General features: G+C 38.4%; 1 protein-coding gene across 4 annotated transcripts in view; it reads right to left on the reverse strand.

The window, feature by feature from the left end:
- The window catches only part of RapGAP1 (Rap GTPase activating protein 1), a 344,351-nt gene that overhangs the window by 172,976 nt on the left and 154,712 nt on the right, over positions 1-16,663 (reverse strand). The window lies entirely within an intron of this gene.

The raw sequence follows: 16,663 nt of genomic DNA on the forward strand, positions 1-16,663 counted from the left end.
TTCGATTATAAATTCTGCTGTGAATCCACACCATACCGTAACGTATGGACTTTGTAATGGTCTTTCATGCACAGCAGATGGATGAGAAGTTCCCCATATTAGGCAGTTTTGTGCATTTACAGTCTCACAAAGAGTGAAATGTGCCTCATCAGACCATAAGATCATTCGAGCCCATGTATCATCAAGTTCCACGTGAGCCAGAAATCATAGAGCAAAGTCCATTTGTTGTTGCTGATCACAAGACTAATTCTTGCACTACGTGAATCTTGTACGGGAACCAGCATAAAATTATTCGAAGCACTTTACTTACAGTAGACCAAGGAAGGTTCAGGTCTCTTGACACACCTCTGGCACTTTTCGCATTCTGACCTGGAGGCCACTGCAACCGTAACTTCATCTACTACCTCTGTTCCAATACATAGTCATCCCCTGCTTGGAATTACACCCAACTCCGCAGTTGCTTCAAATTTCTTTATTAGTTTTCAAAGCCCCACTGAAGTCAAAAGTCCTTTATTCAAACCTTTAAGTTTCTGATATTCACGTAGTGCTGCATTAGCATTACTATTATTCTGGTAGAGCAGTTTTACTAAAAGCACACACGTTCCTTTTTTGGAAGAGCCATAATGGTTACTAACGGTGGTGTTGGCCTTTCTGCTTTTATCTAACAGGATGCCATTTGCTTATGCAGCGTGTCTTGAAGTAAATGACAACTTTTAGATATGTGCAGCTCCGTTTTCCCCCTGGTGGCAGAAATTCGAACTATTTTTTTTTTTTTTTCTACAAATCGCTTCGCCATACTGACTGATTTTCAGAGCGTTAACTCTAACCATTTTGACACTAGGGTCTCCTGAATAGGGAAACTTATTTTATAACCACCCGGTATAGACAGTACAACCCTATTAAGAAGTTTTCCAAGGGACTAGAGGTTTAGAACTTCTTACAGGAGGAAACTTCTTACAAGGGAAAATTACCTAAGGGTATGAAATATTAACCACACAAATAAAAATGAAAAGATACGCATACATAAGTTAAAGATGATTTTTAAGTACTATTTCAGAATTTATAAATATTTTACTCTGCCTATGGGAAACATTTTTAAACTGAGGATTTCTAATTGCTTAACATTCATTACTCATTGCCAAATACTCATTACCAAGTTGGAAGGATGAACTCCTTTGGAGTTCATCCTTCCGACTTGGTAATTCATTCTTCCAAGTATAATCCTTCAAATTAGAAAAAAAAAAAAATTAAGCTTGCTTCTTGCATCATTAGCCACTGCTAATCCTAAGAAACTAAACAATAATAAACTTAGTAATAAAAATTAATATAGTTAACTGAACACCTAATATGCAACTGCAAATTGCTATTATCAAAATTCAACATAATATTGCATACAGAAATGGATATCAAGGTATCATGATTTTATGATGATTTCAAGTTGAAATAATAAAGGTACGTAATATTCTGCTTCCACCCTTTATCAAAAGCTTTTAGTGTTAGTATAGGCAATATGATTCAAAAAAGCAAGGCTTATAAAGCACTAGCAAAAAAAAAAAAAAAAAAAAAGTTTGTGCATCCACTGCTTCCAATAATTTGTCCAACCTTCCTTAAATTTATTCAAACTTCTCACCTCCACAAAAATTGATAGAAGTTTATTCGAACAACTGATTACTCTTTGGCTGAATATAAATTTTCCCAAATGTATTCTGCAGCCATCCTTTTCCAATTTAAAGTAATGCCACCTTGTGCACTTCAATTTAGGAAGAGAAGATTCCAAGGGCATTCACAGTTTACTAAGCCCTTTTAAGGTCTTATTCACTTTAATTATATCACCCAACAAATGCCAAGTTTCTAGAAACTTGCAATTTAGAGAACCCCATCCTTTCTTGGTAAGAATATCCTTTTGTGCTCCCAATTAATCTTGTTGCTTATCTCTTTTTTTTTTTTTTTATGTAAACCCCAAATGCGACAGGTATTAGAACCTATAGTACTTAGTACCGTGCTTGGGTTGGAGGTTGAGAAGACGAAAGAAGATATTTGTTGACATTGGACTTGAACCTCTGCAGACTGTAATTTTCAGGAAATATGTACGAAGGAAGGTTGTTCCAGAAAAATGGCAGTTGATGAATAAACGAGGAAGATGAAAAGTTGGTTCTGTGAGTTTGAAGTTGGATAGTAAATGGATGTTGGCTGGTGGCGGCACGTGTTCGGACTGTTTTGAAAGAGAGTGTGGAAATTAAAAAAGCCAATTCAGAAGAACAGTAACCATGGAAATATCTGTAGAAGAGGCATGCAGCAAAAGCAGTATGTCTATGAGACAGCGAGTGGAGAGACTCTGTTAGAGATGAATCATTAATTAACCTAACTGCCCTCTTCTGAATGAAATCAAGAAGCCTGAGAGAGGTTTTGGGGACACACCCCAGATGTGGGAACAATATTCCATGGTAGGGCGGATTTGCGATTTGTACAGAGTGAATAGCTGTTTAGAAGAAAAGTAACGCCGAGGGTGAAAGAGAAAACCAAGTTTTTTAGATGCAGAGGAAGCAATAATTGTAATGTGCTTGTGCCAACAGAGATTAGAAGCCAGGGTAATCCCCAAAAGAGATATATCATTTTGCCAAGAAATCGAAGTGTCACCAAAGATAAATACAGGAGCGGAAGAATCCTTTTGCGAGATATAAGACAAGACTGAGTTTTAGAATGATTGAAATCAACTAAGTTGTCTTTGCCTCACTGGAGAATTACGTGGAGATTGGCATTTAAGGAATTGGTAGCAGATTTTCGAAAAGTTGAAGCTGATTGAGCAGGGCAAGGTTTCTCAAAATGGAAAGGGGAATGCAATGTGCTATCAACGCCAAAACTATGGACAGGATTTCCAGTCAATGGAAGAAGGTCATTAATATACAAGAGGAAAAGAGTGGGGGAAAGAACTGAACCTTGGGGAACAAAAGCATTAGTGGAGAAGTTAGAAGACAGAGAGCCATCTACATCATGCACAGTGAGCGATTAAAGAGAAAACTGGATAACCAATTACAAAAAACAGTTGGTAAACCATAAGGTGGAAGCTTGTTTAGACCTTTACGCCAAACACGATCAAAAGCCTTTGAGATGTCAAAAGCAACTGCTTGTGTTTCACCAAACTTTTCCATTGAATTAGTCTATAAATGGGTAACATAAGCCAGAATATCACCACTGGATCGAAACTAACGGAATCCATACTGGCGATCGTTGATCAGACGGAAGGTTTCTAGGTAGTTTAAGAGTTGGCGATTAATTGATTTCTCCATTACTTTAGAAAGAATAGAAGTAATTGCAATGGGATGATAATTGGATGGGAGGGATTTGTCACCCTTTTTAGGAACTGTCTGGATATGAGAAAATTTCTAAGCAGAAGGAAAAACATCTTTGGAATAATAAAGTGAAAAAAGACGGCAAAGAATAGGAGTAAGTTCAGGAGCACAGGTTTTTAAAACAAGTGGAGAAATGCCATCGGGACCTGGAGCTTTTTTAGCATCAAGATTTGTCAAAATCCTTCTGACATCCTTTTGATGGAAGATCACAGGCGGCATTGAATGGAGCATATTGAGAATGGTGGGAGATGTTTTACCAAGATCATTATTAATACACGAGTTGGAAGAAAAATGGAATGCTATCAGGTCAGCTTTATCCTTGGCTAAAGTGACAACTGAACCATCTGGTTTGGACAGAGGTGGGAGCAGAGATGGGCAAAAGTAGCGGCCAATAGCTTTGGCAAGAGACCAGAATGCTCAGCTACCATTAGGACAAGAAGCAAGTTTTCTACTCTTAGCCTGTTCAAACTCTAGTTTGGACTGATTAATAACTGCTTTACAGTGTTACCATACGTGTTGGCTGTATGGTTAGAATTGTCCGGTATTCTTGTAGGTAAATGAACAATCTGTGCAAGGCCATTAGTAATTGCAAAAGCCTCAGCATCTTGACCAGCCAGTTCGGTGTGACTAGAAAATGGAAGCCAGCTGGAGTTGTGAACATTAAAATCACCAAGGAAAATTATCTCACTGTTAGGAAAGTTGGACTGGAGAAAATCAAGTTGCAAAGACCGAAAATCAAAGAGCTCCAAGTGATTAATGGAGTTGGGAGAACAGTAGAGACAACTGATGAATTTGACACAATGAGGGAGAGAGATTTTAAGCCAGAGAAGATCGAAAAGAGGAGATTCCAAATTACCAAGTCTCTGACAGGGAATATCGGAACGGACATATGCACAAGTACTACATTTGAGGCGAAAGGAATCATACAGCGAATAATTTGGGCAGCTGAGATGAGCAGTAGTTGAATCAACCGATAAGTGAGATTCTGTCAGAAAAAGTACATGGGGTTTGGCAGACTGCAAGTGGAAATGGACATCGCCGAGATTAGAAATGAGAACACGTATATTTGTGAAATGAATTAGGAAGCTTATCTCTTCACCCTTTCTAATAGGCCAGTGTCCTTCCTAAAATAAGATTTCCATACTGTACACAGTAATCCAGATGAACCACTGCTTTACACAATGGGATAATCACCTTTGTCCCATATAACAAAGTTTCTGTATATCACTGAACAGTGGAAGAAGTTGCTAGAATATTTATGAAAAAAAGTGCTGTACTATGAAATAAAACTACATTAAATAGTAACAACCATACAGGGAAAGGAAATCAAAGGCACTTGATGCACTGGCAAAAAAAAAAAAAAAAAAAAAAAAAAAACATCACTAGATAAGAAAATACATATCATTTGCTTCCCTCTTCACATAGATAATTATCCAGTTTACCTTTTAACTTATTCAAACTGTCAGCCTTGACTACCCGTGAAGGCAACCTGTTCCAGTGATCAATACCTTGCTGACTAAAAGACAACTTCCTACAATCTAGTCTAAACCTCTTCCCCTGTAATTTGAATTTATGCCCACAAGTTCTAAAATTCTTGATAACAGTATGGAATCTCTGCCTAAGTTCATTTTACTAATCCCTCTAGGAGCCTTATAAACCTCAACTGGATCAACCCTGAGGTGCCTGGTTGCCAATCTCTACAGTCCACATATTCTAAGTATTTCCTCATATGGTTGCCCATTTGCTGATCTCTCCGTGTAAGTTGCCCATCTTTGGACCCTTTCAAGAAGATCAATGTCTTTTTTCAGATGTGGTCACCATACTTGAACACAGTATTCCAAATGTGGTCTTACAATTGCCTTATACAGTACAACTATGACCCCCATATCTCTACAAGATAATGTTCGATAAATCATCGCTAGAAACGAGCTTTCCTGGCTGCCTGTTTACACTGCTCAGAAGACTCCACATCAGCCTGAATTATAACTTCCAGATCCCCTTCTTCCTCTACTGTTTTTAATTAAACCCCATCAAGTATGTCATTTATTTTGAAGTTGCTATTGTAAGTACTTGCATTTTGCTGCATTAAAACATAGCTGGTACTTTTCTGACCATTCTTGTATCCTGTTCAAGTCATCCTGAAGGAACACTGCTTGGTACAGATCATTAACTACTCTACCAATCTTTACGTCATCTGCAAATTTTGACATCAAGCCTTCTATATAAATAAATAAATTTTCTGTTTATACTCCGGGACGACCAAACTGTCAGAGGAGTTCACAAGATAGACAGAATACAAGAAACAACACCTCAGCAGTCACGGGCTTGAACCCCAGTGACTCAAGGCATGTGTACTTATGCACCCGCACGCCTGACCACTAGGCTATGGCGGCCTTTAAAAAAAATTTCTGTTTATACTCCGGCACGACAACCAAGTCAGTAGAGTTTACAATAAATCGTCAATACATATATTTATCGTATTTAGTAGTCACGGGCTCGAACCCCGGTCCACTCAAGGAACACATGCTATGCACTCTCGCTCCTGACCACTCTGCTACGTCAGTTCATTCAGGAATATGGTCAAACTGGCAGAAAACAGAATCTGTGCAATAGTAGAACTTGCCCAGTAGGAGGGGAAGGTTTTGATGATATGGTATTTGGATGATATTTTTAATGGGTAGCACAGTTGACAGAATCACCCTCCTCCTTACACCAGGTGGAAACGACCTGAGTTCGAATCCTGTCAATGATGGGAGCAATTTTTATGGGTCTTTTTCACAACGAGGCTGAGTTAGTTGGGCTCAGGCAAGGGTAGCATGGTTTTTTCTCCTGGAAACTCTGGTTTTCGTCCAGCAAAACAGAAAATGGACACACACACACACAATTTATAGAAAATATACACCGAGTAACATGGCCTTAGTCGGCGATACTCCTAAAAAAAAATAAAAGATATGATTACTGAAGACATTCAAGAATTACTAGTAGAAAAAGAGGCTGGAGAAGTGGATTTGGTGGAAATGGCATGGAAGGTAAAACCAAATCAATTCAGAGGATGATAGCACAGATGGAAATTCAAAAATTCAAAATTTTACAAGAAAAAGCATATGGGAAGGAATAAAGTTAGCCGAGAAATTAGAATCTTGTTTTTTGAATGCAGATTCTTGAATGAAAGGAGCCCAAAGTTCAAAAGGTAGCTTCAAAAATGCTTAGTTCCATATGATGAAATTCACAAAGATTTATCAAGCAAAAGCAAATAAATCCAGATTACTGATTTTTTTAAAAGAGAGCAGAAGGTACACGAAATCTAGAATGGTGTATTTTTGTTAATGAAATAGTGTATTTTTGTTAGCTTTTGGAACGTAACCCCCCCTTTTTGTACTTTTTCTTAGTCTCGTATAACACGGGTTTGCAAAACACGACATTTTTTAGGAAGCTAGCTATCGTGTTATACGGGGTTACTTGTAATAAAGAAAATAGAATGGTGCACAGGCAGAAGCGTATTAATGGCAGAATATAACATTGGATCGTCAACGTATTTATGTTTTGTTTTGTTTTTTTTTTTTATGTGCAGTTAATAAAATTGCATTCTTAATCTCTCTATTTCTTATTTGGCCTCATTATTTCTGCACTAAATACATTAAAAATAAAACTTTCTAGATAATGGAAAAATTTAAATAACAGCACCTTGAATCCCCGAAGATTCAAGTGCCACTATTCTTAAAAGTATATCTTCAGACTCAGCAAAAGCTCTTTTCGCACTCAGGCTGCTTTTGACAAGAAGCACGACACCACCACCCCCTCCTCCTACCTTCCCTGTCTTTCTTAAATACATTATACATACCATAGTGGAACTCGTCATCTCCAATTTCTAAGTGGCACAAAGTTTCTGTTAGCCCTATTATGTCAGCATTTGATGTCGTAACCAGGAGTTCGAATTCATTTTATTGAAAATGCTCCTGACTTTACTGTAGTCACAGGTAAGACCAAGTATTCTTCTATAATTTACTACCCTGACACACCCTATGTATTTTTTTAGGCTTGTTTTCCTATCTTTCACATCTTGCTCATTTGAAATGTTGCTACACTCAGAACATGTTGCCAACGTCTCCTGTTGGGGTAAACAAACAAGAATGATTGAGGCGAGTGCAAGCATTACGTTGACCCATACTACCAGGTAAATGTAGATCTATATTACCATTCTCCCCGAACCCTTACGGTATCCTCAATGATACTGGGGATACCCAGTATCATTGAGGATACCATCAATGAATACCATCTCTACAAAATATATTCTGTCTATCTACAAGTGAGGGCCACACTGATAAAAATTTCGCTCCTAGAGTCTTGCAGATTCCCTCAAGTCTTGAGTTAATCCACAAGGCTTTCAGCATATAATCCCTCCTATCGCGTCTGGGCAAAATTGCATACATATACACATTCAGACCTAACTCAAGGCATATTTTTAGCATGGTCCTATATTTATCCAACAAATGGTCAGGTCGTGTTCTTTAAATATTGTTAGTCCCCACATGGATAATAATGCTCTCTTTACCCCCCTTAAAATCTGACAATCTGTTGGTAACATCATCAGTTGTTGCTCCCAGCAAACACACCCTGGTTCTGGACCACCTATCTTTATTACAAAAAAGATAATTTGTGTCCCTGACAATTGAGTCTCCAATAAAACTAGATCACCTCAACCAGAGCAGTGTGCACTTGACTGTTCTTACCTAGGATCTGAACCTGGTTGTTGTTGTTACTTGAGAGCATTAGCAACTAAGACCATATTGCTCCGGGGATATGCAGTGGTCATTCCCTGACCTTTCCGCATCCTCCAAATTTGGTGGTCACGGGCTCGAACCCCGTGACCACCAAGTCTAATCAAGAAGTGTGTGCTACGCACTGCTGCTCCTGCCCACCTGGCTACGGAGGCACCCTGAACCTAGTGTGCATGACTTCACAGGTCATAAGATACTTTAGTCCCTGACGAGTTTCCAGTTACATTAGTTTCTAGGGCAAGCACTCATTTCTCCAGTGATTCAAATTCTCACAACATACCAAGTTCTAATTTGAGATTGGTAAACTCCTTGCATCGGGTGCAGAAAAAATAACCTTCAGTTAAGCTAGGTTTGTCCACTAGACCAAACTTAGAATACACGTCACAGGCTCATACAAATGATGAACTGATGACTCACACCAGAAATGCCCGCAGGCATTTCCATCTGAGTCACGATATCCCTAGACATTTTATTGTAAGTGGATTTTGTAGCAATCATTAAGGTAAAATCTTATCTTCAGAAAGACACAAAAATTTTAATTTACAGTATATTAAAGAAATGAAACTATTGACAAAATTTGAACCACTAGAGAAATTAAATTTAATCTATTGAACAAAAGTTAAAGTTCCTGCCAAAATATTGATAACAAGGATTATCTGAATAATAAGCTGTAGCTTTTTGAATACTTAACTAAACACAAAAATAAACTAACTTACGTGACTATATGGATTCAAACTAAGGATAAGTCACCCAAATACAATCCCAAAGTTTCTTACTCAAGAAATCACATAATTGAAGGCTAAGAAACAAGATATATGAAACCGGACAAGATAAAGGCTGATGACCTGTCTACCAATGATGGACAAGATCCCGACCAGCTGCATTACCAAAAACATATCAGACCACTTGGAGAACCAGAACATCATGGCCGAGCAGCAGAAGGGACGCAAGTGGATGAGCAATGGATGCAAGGAGAAAACCATTGATGTCACAGTTATAGAGCAAGCCTACAAGAAGCACCACAATCTACATCGATTACAGCAAGACCTTCGACTCTGTGCCTCACAGCTGGCAAACAGTAATGTGTTTGCCAGCTGTGAGGCACAGTGTGAATCCAACACTGACAGAGGCACTCTTAAAGCTGCATCCTACTGAAATGCTTTGTCTACTATTCTCTTTAAACTACTAACTTCTCTAGGTACACATAGCTGGGAAAGATATATATCTGCTGGAATGGGTACAGAGAAGGTGAACAAAAGGGGGGCTCCACGTTATTCAGTCAGCATGACTAAGATGCATTGACATCTGCTTGTTATTCTTGCAATGCCCTGACTGATACCAGCGATATTAATACAGTACGCAAGTACCAGGACTGGGTGGGAGATGAGGGGATTAGATCAAAAAAAAATTGAGTGATTATTCTGAAACTTTAAATATACATTATAGAAATCAGAGATAGTAAGACAGAAACTGAATTAAAGATGCCAATTAAGAAAGTTTAATAAAAAAAGACATTTTACCACACGAAGTATTTTATTGGTAATAAAAGGAGCAAATTGATAAAATGTTGACCAAAACAGTCCCAATAACTAAACAGAATTGACTATGTTTCAAATGTATATGTTTAAATCAGTCTTCAGGCCTGTATTTTTGTATTCTATATAATTATGTACAAAGAGAGGTTAACAGATTGATACTACATCACATGAACAACACAATTTATAGCTAAATTAAAGTGAATTTTTTTTTATTATTAAATGCATGGTACAGTTTTGCCTCTTCTATGATAAAGTTTGACTTTTCTTAGTAAGTACACAAATTTTATTTACAATTATTTGATATATTTATTAATTAATTGTCCTCATGAAGATCATAGCAAATTCATGGCGTATAACCCTTATTATAGAAAATTATTCCACTTCCTTTTTTTTTTTTTTTTTTTTTATGAGAACCCCAAACACGAGAGGTATTAGAACCTATAGTACTTAGTACCGTGCTTGGGTTGGAGGTTCAGAAGACGAAAGAAGATATTTGTTGATATTGGACTTGAACTTCTGTAGATTATAATTTTCAGGAAATACGTATGAAGGAAGGTTGTTCCAGAAAACGGCAGTTGAATGAATAAATGAGGAAGACGAAAAGTTGGTTGTTGTTGTTGTTGTTGTTATTTGGTTTTTAGGAGCATTAGCAACTAAGGCCATATTGCTCCGAGGATATACGGTGGTCATTTCCTGACCTTTCCGCATGCTCCGTATTTGGTGGCGACGGGCTCGAACCCCGGTCTAATCATGAAGCGTGTGCTACGCACTGCTGCTCCTTCCCACCTGGCTACGGAGGCGCTATGAAAAGTTGGTTCTGTGGGTTTGAAGTTGGACAGTAAATGGATGTTGGCTGGTGGCGGCACGTGTTCGGACTGTTTTGAAAGAGAGAGCAGGAATTATAGAAGCCAATTCAGAAGAACAGTGCCCATGGAAGTATCTGTAGAAGAAGCATGCAGCAGAAACAGTGCGTCTATGAGAAAGCGAGTGGAGAGACTATGTTAGAGATGAATCATTAATTAACCTAACTGCCCTCTTCTGAATGGAATCAAGAAGCCTGAGAAGCCTGAGAGAGAGGTTTTGGGGTCACCACCCCAGATGTGGGAACAATATTCCATGGCAGGGCGGATTTGCGATTTACACAGAGTGAGCAGCTGTTTGGAAGAAAAGTAACGCCGAGAGCCAAAGAGAAAACCAAGTTTTTTAGATGCAGAGGAAGCAATATTTGTAATGTGCTTGTGCCAAGAGAGATTAGAAGTCAGGGTAATCCCCAAAAGAGATATATCATTTTGCCTAGAAATCGGAGTGTCGCTAAAGATAAGCATAGGAGCAGAAGAATCCTTTTTGCGAGATATAAGACAAGACTGAGTTTTAGAAGGGTTGAAATCAACTAAGTTGTCTTTGCCCCACTGGAGAATTACCTGAAGATCGGCATTTAAGGAATTGGCAGCAGATTTTCGAGAACTTGAAGCTGATTGAGCTAGACAAGGTTTCTCAAAATGGAAAGTTGAATCCAATGTGCTATCATCGGCAAAACTATGGATAGGATTTCCAGTCAATGGAAGAAGGTCATTGATATACAAGAAGAAAAGAGTGGGGGAAAGAACTGAACCTTGGGGGACACCGGCATTAGTGGAGAAGTTAGAAGACAGAGAGCCATCTACCATCACCCTCAGTGAGCAATCAGAGAGAAAATTGGATAACCAATTACTAAAAACAGTTGGCAAACCATAAGATGGAAGCTTGTTTAGAAGACCTTTATGCCAAACACGATCAAAAGCCTTTGAGATGTCAAGAGCAACTACTTGTGTTTCACCGAACCTTTCCATTGAATTAGTCCATAAATGGGTAACATAAGCCAGAATATCACCACTGGATCGACACTGACGGAATCCATGCTGGCGATCGTTGATCAGACGGAAGGTTTCTAGGTAGTTTAAGAGTTGGCGGTTAATTGATTTCTCCATTACTTTAGAAAGAGTAGACGTAATTGCAATGGGACGATAATTGGATGGGAGGGATTTGTCACCCTTTTTAGGAACTGGCTGGATATGAGCAAATTTTCAAACAGAAGGAAAAACACCTTTGGAATAAGAAAGTGAAAAAAGGCGGCAAAGAATAGGAGTAAGTTCAGGAGCACAGGTTTTGAGAACAAGTGGAGAAATACCATCGGGACCTGGAGCTTTCTTAGCATCAAGATTCGTTAAAATCCTTCTGATATCCTTTTGACGGAAGACCACAGGAGGCATTGAATGGAGCGTGTTAGGAATGGTGGGAGGTGCTTTACCAAGATCATTAATACATGAGCTCGAAGAAAACTGGGATGCTAGCAGGTCAGCTTTATCCTTGGCTGAAGTGACAACAGAACCATCTGGTTTGGACAGAGGTGGGAGCAGAGATGGGCAAAAGTTGCGGCCAATAGCTTTGGCAAGAGACCAGAATGCTCGGCTACCATTAGGGCAAGAAGCAAGTTTTCTACTCTTAGCCTGTCCAAACTCTAGTTTGGACTCATTAATAACTGCTTTACAATTGTTGCGAGCTTTGGTGTAGGCAGAAAATAAAACTGAAGAATTAGAAACAAGCCAATTACGATATGCAACATTCTTCTCTTGGACAGCCTTAGCACATTTATTGGAATAAATGTACTAAGGATAAAGGATTCCATTCCTGCAAGAATAATTTCACTGACACGATCTGAGCAAACGTTTACATCAGAAGTTTTGAAACAGTAATCAGACCAAGGAAAAGAAGAAAAGAAGTCTCGCAGGTCATCCCATTTTGCATTCTTGTAATGCCAAACAATACGGGGTTGGGAATAGCCATGAGATAAAGGTTCCATTGGAGAAGAGACAATCGCCAAGTTGTGATCTGAAGTGCCTAAAGGACCTCTCACTTCAACCTTGTACTTAGAAGGGTTGTTTGTGAGAAAAAGATCAAGCGTATTGGCTGTATGATTAGGATTGTCCGGTATTCTTGTAGGTAAATGAACAATCTGTGCTAGGTCATTAGTAATTGCAAAAGCCTCACCATCTCGACCTGCTGGGTCCGTGTGACTAGAAAACGGAAGCCAGCTGGAGTTGTGAACGTTAAAATCACCAAGGAAAATTACCTCACTGTTAGGAAAGTTGGACTGGAGAAAGTCAAGTTGCAAAGAGAGGAAGTCAAAGAGCTCCAAGTGATTAAGGGAGTTGGGAGAACGGTAGAGACAACAGATGAATTTTACACAATGAGGTAGAGAGATTTTAAGCCAGAGAAGATCAAAGAGAGGAGATTCCAAATTGCCAAGTCTCTGACAGGGAATATCAGAATGGACATATGCACAAGTACCACCTTTGAGGCGAAACCAATCATACAGCAAATAATTTGGACATCTAAGATGAGCAGTAGCTGAATCAACTGATAACTGAGATTCAGTCAGAAAAAGTATATGGGGTTTGGAAGACTGCAAGTGGAAATGGACATCGTTGAAATTGGAATTGAGCCCACGTATATTTGTGAAATGAATTAGGAAATCCTTACAGAATTCCTCGTGTGAGGAATTCTGTAGGGAAGTAGAAGACAGAAGCTTCTTAAATTCTAACAGGGAGATAAATGATTTTGTAATAACTGGGAGCAAAGTGGAGGAGAAATTATTGAAGTTAAACATAAGAAAGACACCTGGGGTGGATGGGATCTATCCAGTTATATTAAAGAAGGCAGCGAAGGAAGTAAGCAAACCCTTAGCCATAATTATAAGAGCATCCTTGGACTTGAGGGATTTCTCCACAGACAGGATATGTGTAACTGTATTCTCCAATTCACAAAGGGTAATTCACACGAGTAATTACAAACCTGTTTAACTTCTATTCTGGAGAAAATAATAATTAATAATAAAATAAATAACTGTTTATAGAAACACAGACAAGACTGCAGTAATAATTAAGACACAGCATGGGTTTGTTAAGGGGAAGTCTTGTCTGACAAATTTGACTGGATAATATGATGTGGTCACAAAGGACCTAGGTGCAAAAAATAATCTGTACAAATTGGAGCAGTATATGGCATTAAGGGAAAGTTGCTACAACGGATAAAAGGATGGTTGAGTGGGAGTAGACAGAGAGTGGTAATCAATGGACACTGCTCTTCATGGACTAATGTTATTAGTTGAGCTAACCAGAGTTCAGTGATGGGTTCGTTGTTTTGTATATTTATTATTGATACTCATGAAGGGTATTATCAGGCTTAATGTTGAAGTTTGCAGATAATAAAAAAGTTGGCAGGATTGGTAATGACACTATGCTATTGTAACAGGATCTAGAAAAGTTGGACAGACTGGCTGAGAAATGGCAACTGAAGTTTAACATTGACAAATGCAAAGTACTGCATATGGGTAACCCCAGAGAAATGTACCATATTGGACTACAGTCAGGGTAGTAAAGAATAAAGAAGACCTGAGGGTAATTGTGCAGTCATATATGAAGTTTTCTGAACAGTACAGCCAGGCTGCCTGTGCAGGTCATGGGGTCTTGTCAATGGTATACAGGAATTTTGCTAGTAGGGATAAAGAGGTGATTATCCCTTTGTATAAGGCAATGGTCAGGCCATATCTTGAGTGCTGCATACAGGTCTGGAGGCCTCATTTTAGGAAAAATGAGGAGTTGCTAGAACGAGTACAGAGAAGGGCAACAAGACTAGTAAGGAGAAACAAAGGAGTGCTCTTACCAAGAAAGGCTTAAGTTCTGCAAATTGTAGCGTCTGGAGACTAGGCTCCTGCAAGGTGATCTTATTAAAGTGTATAAGGCCTTGAATGGTTTGAGCAGGTTCAATGCTGATGGGATTCTTCCTCAGATTACAAACCTGAGGGGGCATAAAATCAAATTGAGAAAAGACAGTTGTAGTACAGATGTGCAGAAATTTGCATTTAGCTAGAGGGTAGTTAATTTCTGGAACAAACTTCCATCTGTGGTTGTGGAAGTTGATAGCTTAAATAAGTTCAAGGAAGAACTGGACAAACTTTTGGAGCAAGTGGATGGGCAAAATGGGAAGTGTGTGTGTGTGTGTGTGTTTTTTTTTTTTGTCCAATGCTCTATAAGCTTGCTTTCTTGCATCTTATATGTCTCTGCTAATGCTAATAATATTTAGTATATTATATTTCCATATAATTAAACTAAGTTTTTGTTCATTAAAATTCCAGTTTCCAGTTACCTTTGTAACTTTACATATCAGTTTTAAAAGTTCGGATCAAATTTCGGCCAAGTGTCATATCATATTACATAGGTAGCTGAACATTCTATCACACAGGATATAGATAGTTAGTGAAATAATGACAGTGCAGAATTTTTAATTTACTCTTTAATATTCAATAAAAAAATCAATTTAATTTAACTATAAATTGAATTCATGTGATGTAAATACAATTTTATAAAACCCAAAATCCAGACCTGAAGATGGATTTCAACATAATTAAAATGTAGTAGTGGTGGTGGTGGTGGTAACAAATAATGCAAGAAAGCAAGCTTATACAGAACCAGCCCCCCCCCCCCAAAAAAAACACTTCCATTTCACCTGTCCATCCCCTTAACAGTTTATCTAGTTCTCCATGAATTTATTCAAACTACCCACCACAACACCAGATGGGAGTTTGTTCCAACAATCAACCGTCCTCTAGCTGAAGACAAATTTATGCACATCCAACCTGCAACCATCCTTCCTCAATTTGAATTTATGTCCCCCCATTCATGTGTGTAATATGAGCAAGAGAAAAAATTCCAACAGCATTGAACTTACTCAATCCATTCAAAGTCTTAAATACCTCAACTAGATCTCCTCGCAGGTGCTTAATCTCCAGCGCCTGCAATTTTCAGAACTGAAGCCTTCCCTGGTTAGAGCACCCTTTTGTCCCACTCACAAATCTTACTGCTCTTCTCTACACCCATTCCAACACAGGCACATCCTTCCTAAAATTAAGTTTCCAGACCTGTATGCAGTATTCAAGATGTGGCCTAACCATTGCCTTATACAAAAGGTATAATCACCTCCCTATCCTTCCTGGCAAAATTCCTGTATATCATCGACAAAACTTAATGAGCCGTCCTGGCAGCCTGTCTGTGCTGCTTAGAGAACTTCATATCAAACTGCACAATTGCCACCAGTTCTTTTTCATTCTCCACTGCCCTGAGTGTGGTACCACACAGCTATTATATTAATCTGGGATTACTGCTCTACATATAAAGTACTTTACATTTGTCAATATTAAACTTAAATTACAACTTCTCAGCCCATTTACCTAATTTTTCTAATCTTGTTGCATACCCTGATTACTGTGATTAACTACTCTGCCAACTGTCATATCATCTGCAAACTTGGACATTAAGCCTGATATGCCTTAATCAACATCTTTAATAAATATAGAAAACAACAATGGGCCTAGAACTAAACCCTGGGGGAATCTGCTAATAATATTAATCCAAGAGCAGTGAACCACTCTCTGTGCCTTAATGCCACTCTGTGCCATAGTCTTCATGCCACACTGCTACAATTTGTATAGCAGTTTTATGTGCAACAGTACCAAAAGCTTTTCTGAAATCTAAGTATCATCATCAACTTGGTCCGGCTTGGGTCTTTTAAGACCTGTTCTGTTCTTGCCTGTAGGTTTGTAGTTAAAGGCTAATTTGGGGATCCGGTCTAGGTTCATTCTTTCTAGGTGGCTGATCCATTTTTTCTGATACTGTTTTATGTCATTTACCATGTATGTTACCTACTTTTAATTTCTCGCAGATATCTAAATTTCTTTGGGCGGTCTAATATTGTAAAGCCTAATAATGCTCTTAAAAATCTCATTTGTGCTGCTTCTAGTTTGTGTGCATCTTTCTTATTTATGACCCAAGTCTCACAGCTGTAGAAGAGGGCTGATTTTGAAGTGATGTTGTGCAGTTGTAATTTTGTTTCAGTTGTCATTTGTTTTCCAAAGTAGCGTTTAATTGTTCCATTCATTTTATTATATTTTTGTAGTTTAAAA

The sequence above is a fragment of the Mastigoproctus giganteus genome, chromosome 5 (assembly GCF_048544385.1).
Source record: "Mastigoproctus giganteus isolate SK-2022 chromosome 5, ASM4854438v1, whole genome shotgun sequence".
Classification (NCBI taxonomy): Eukaryota; Metazoa; Arthropoda; class Arachnida; order Uropygi; family Thelyphonidae; genus Mastigoproctus; species Mastigoproctus giganteus.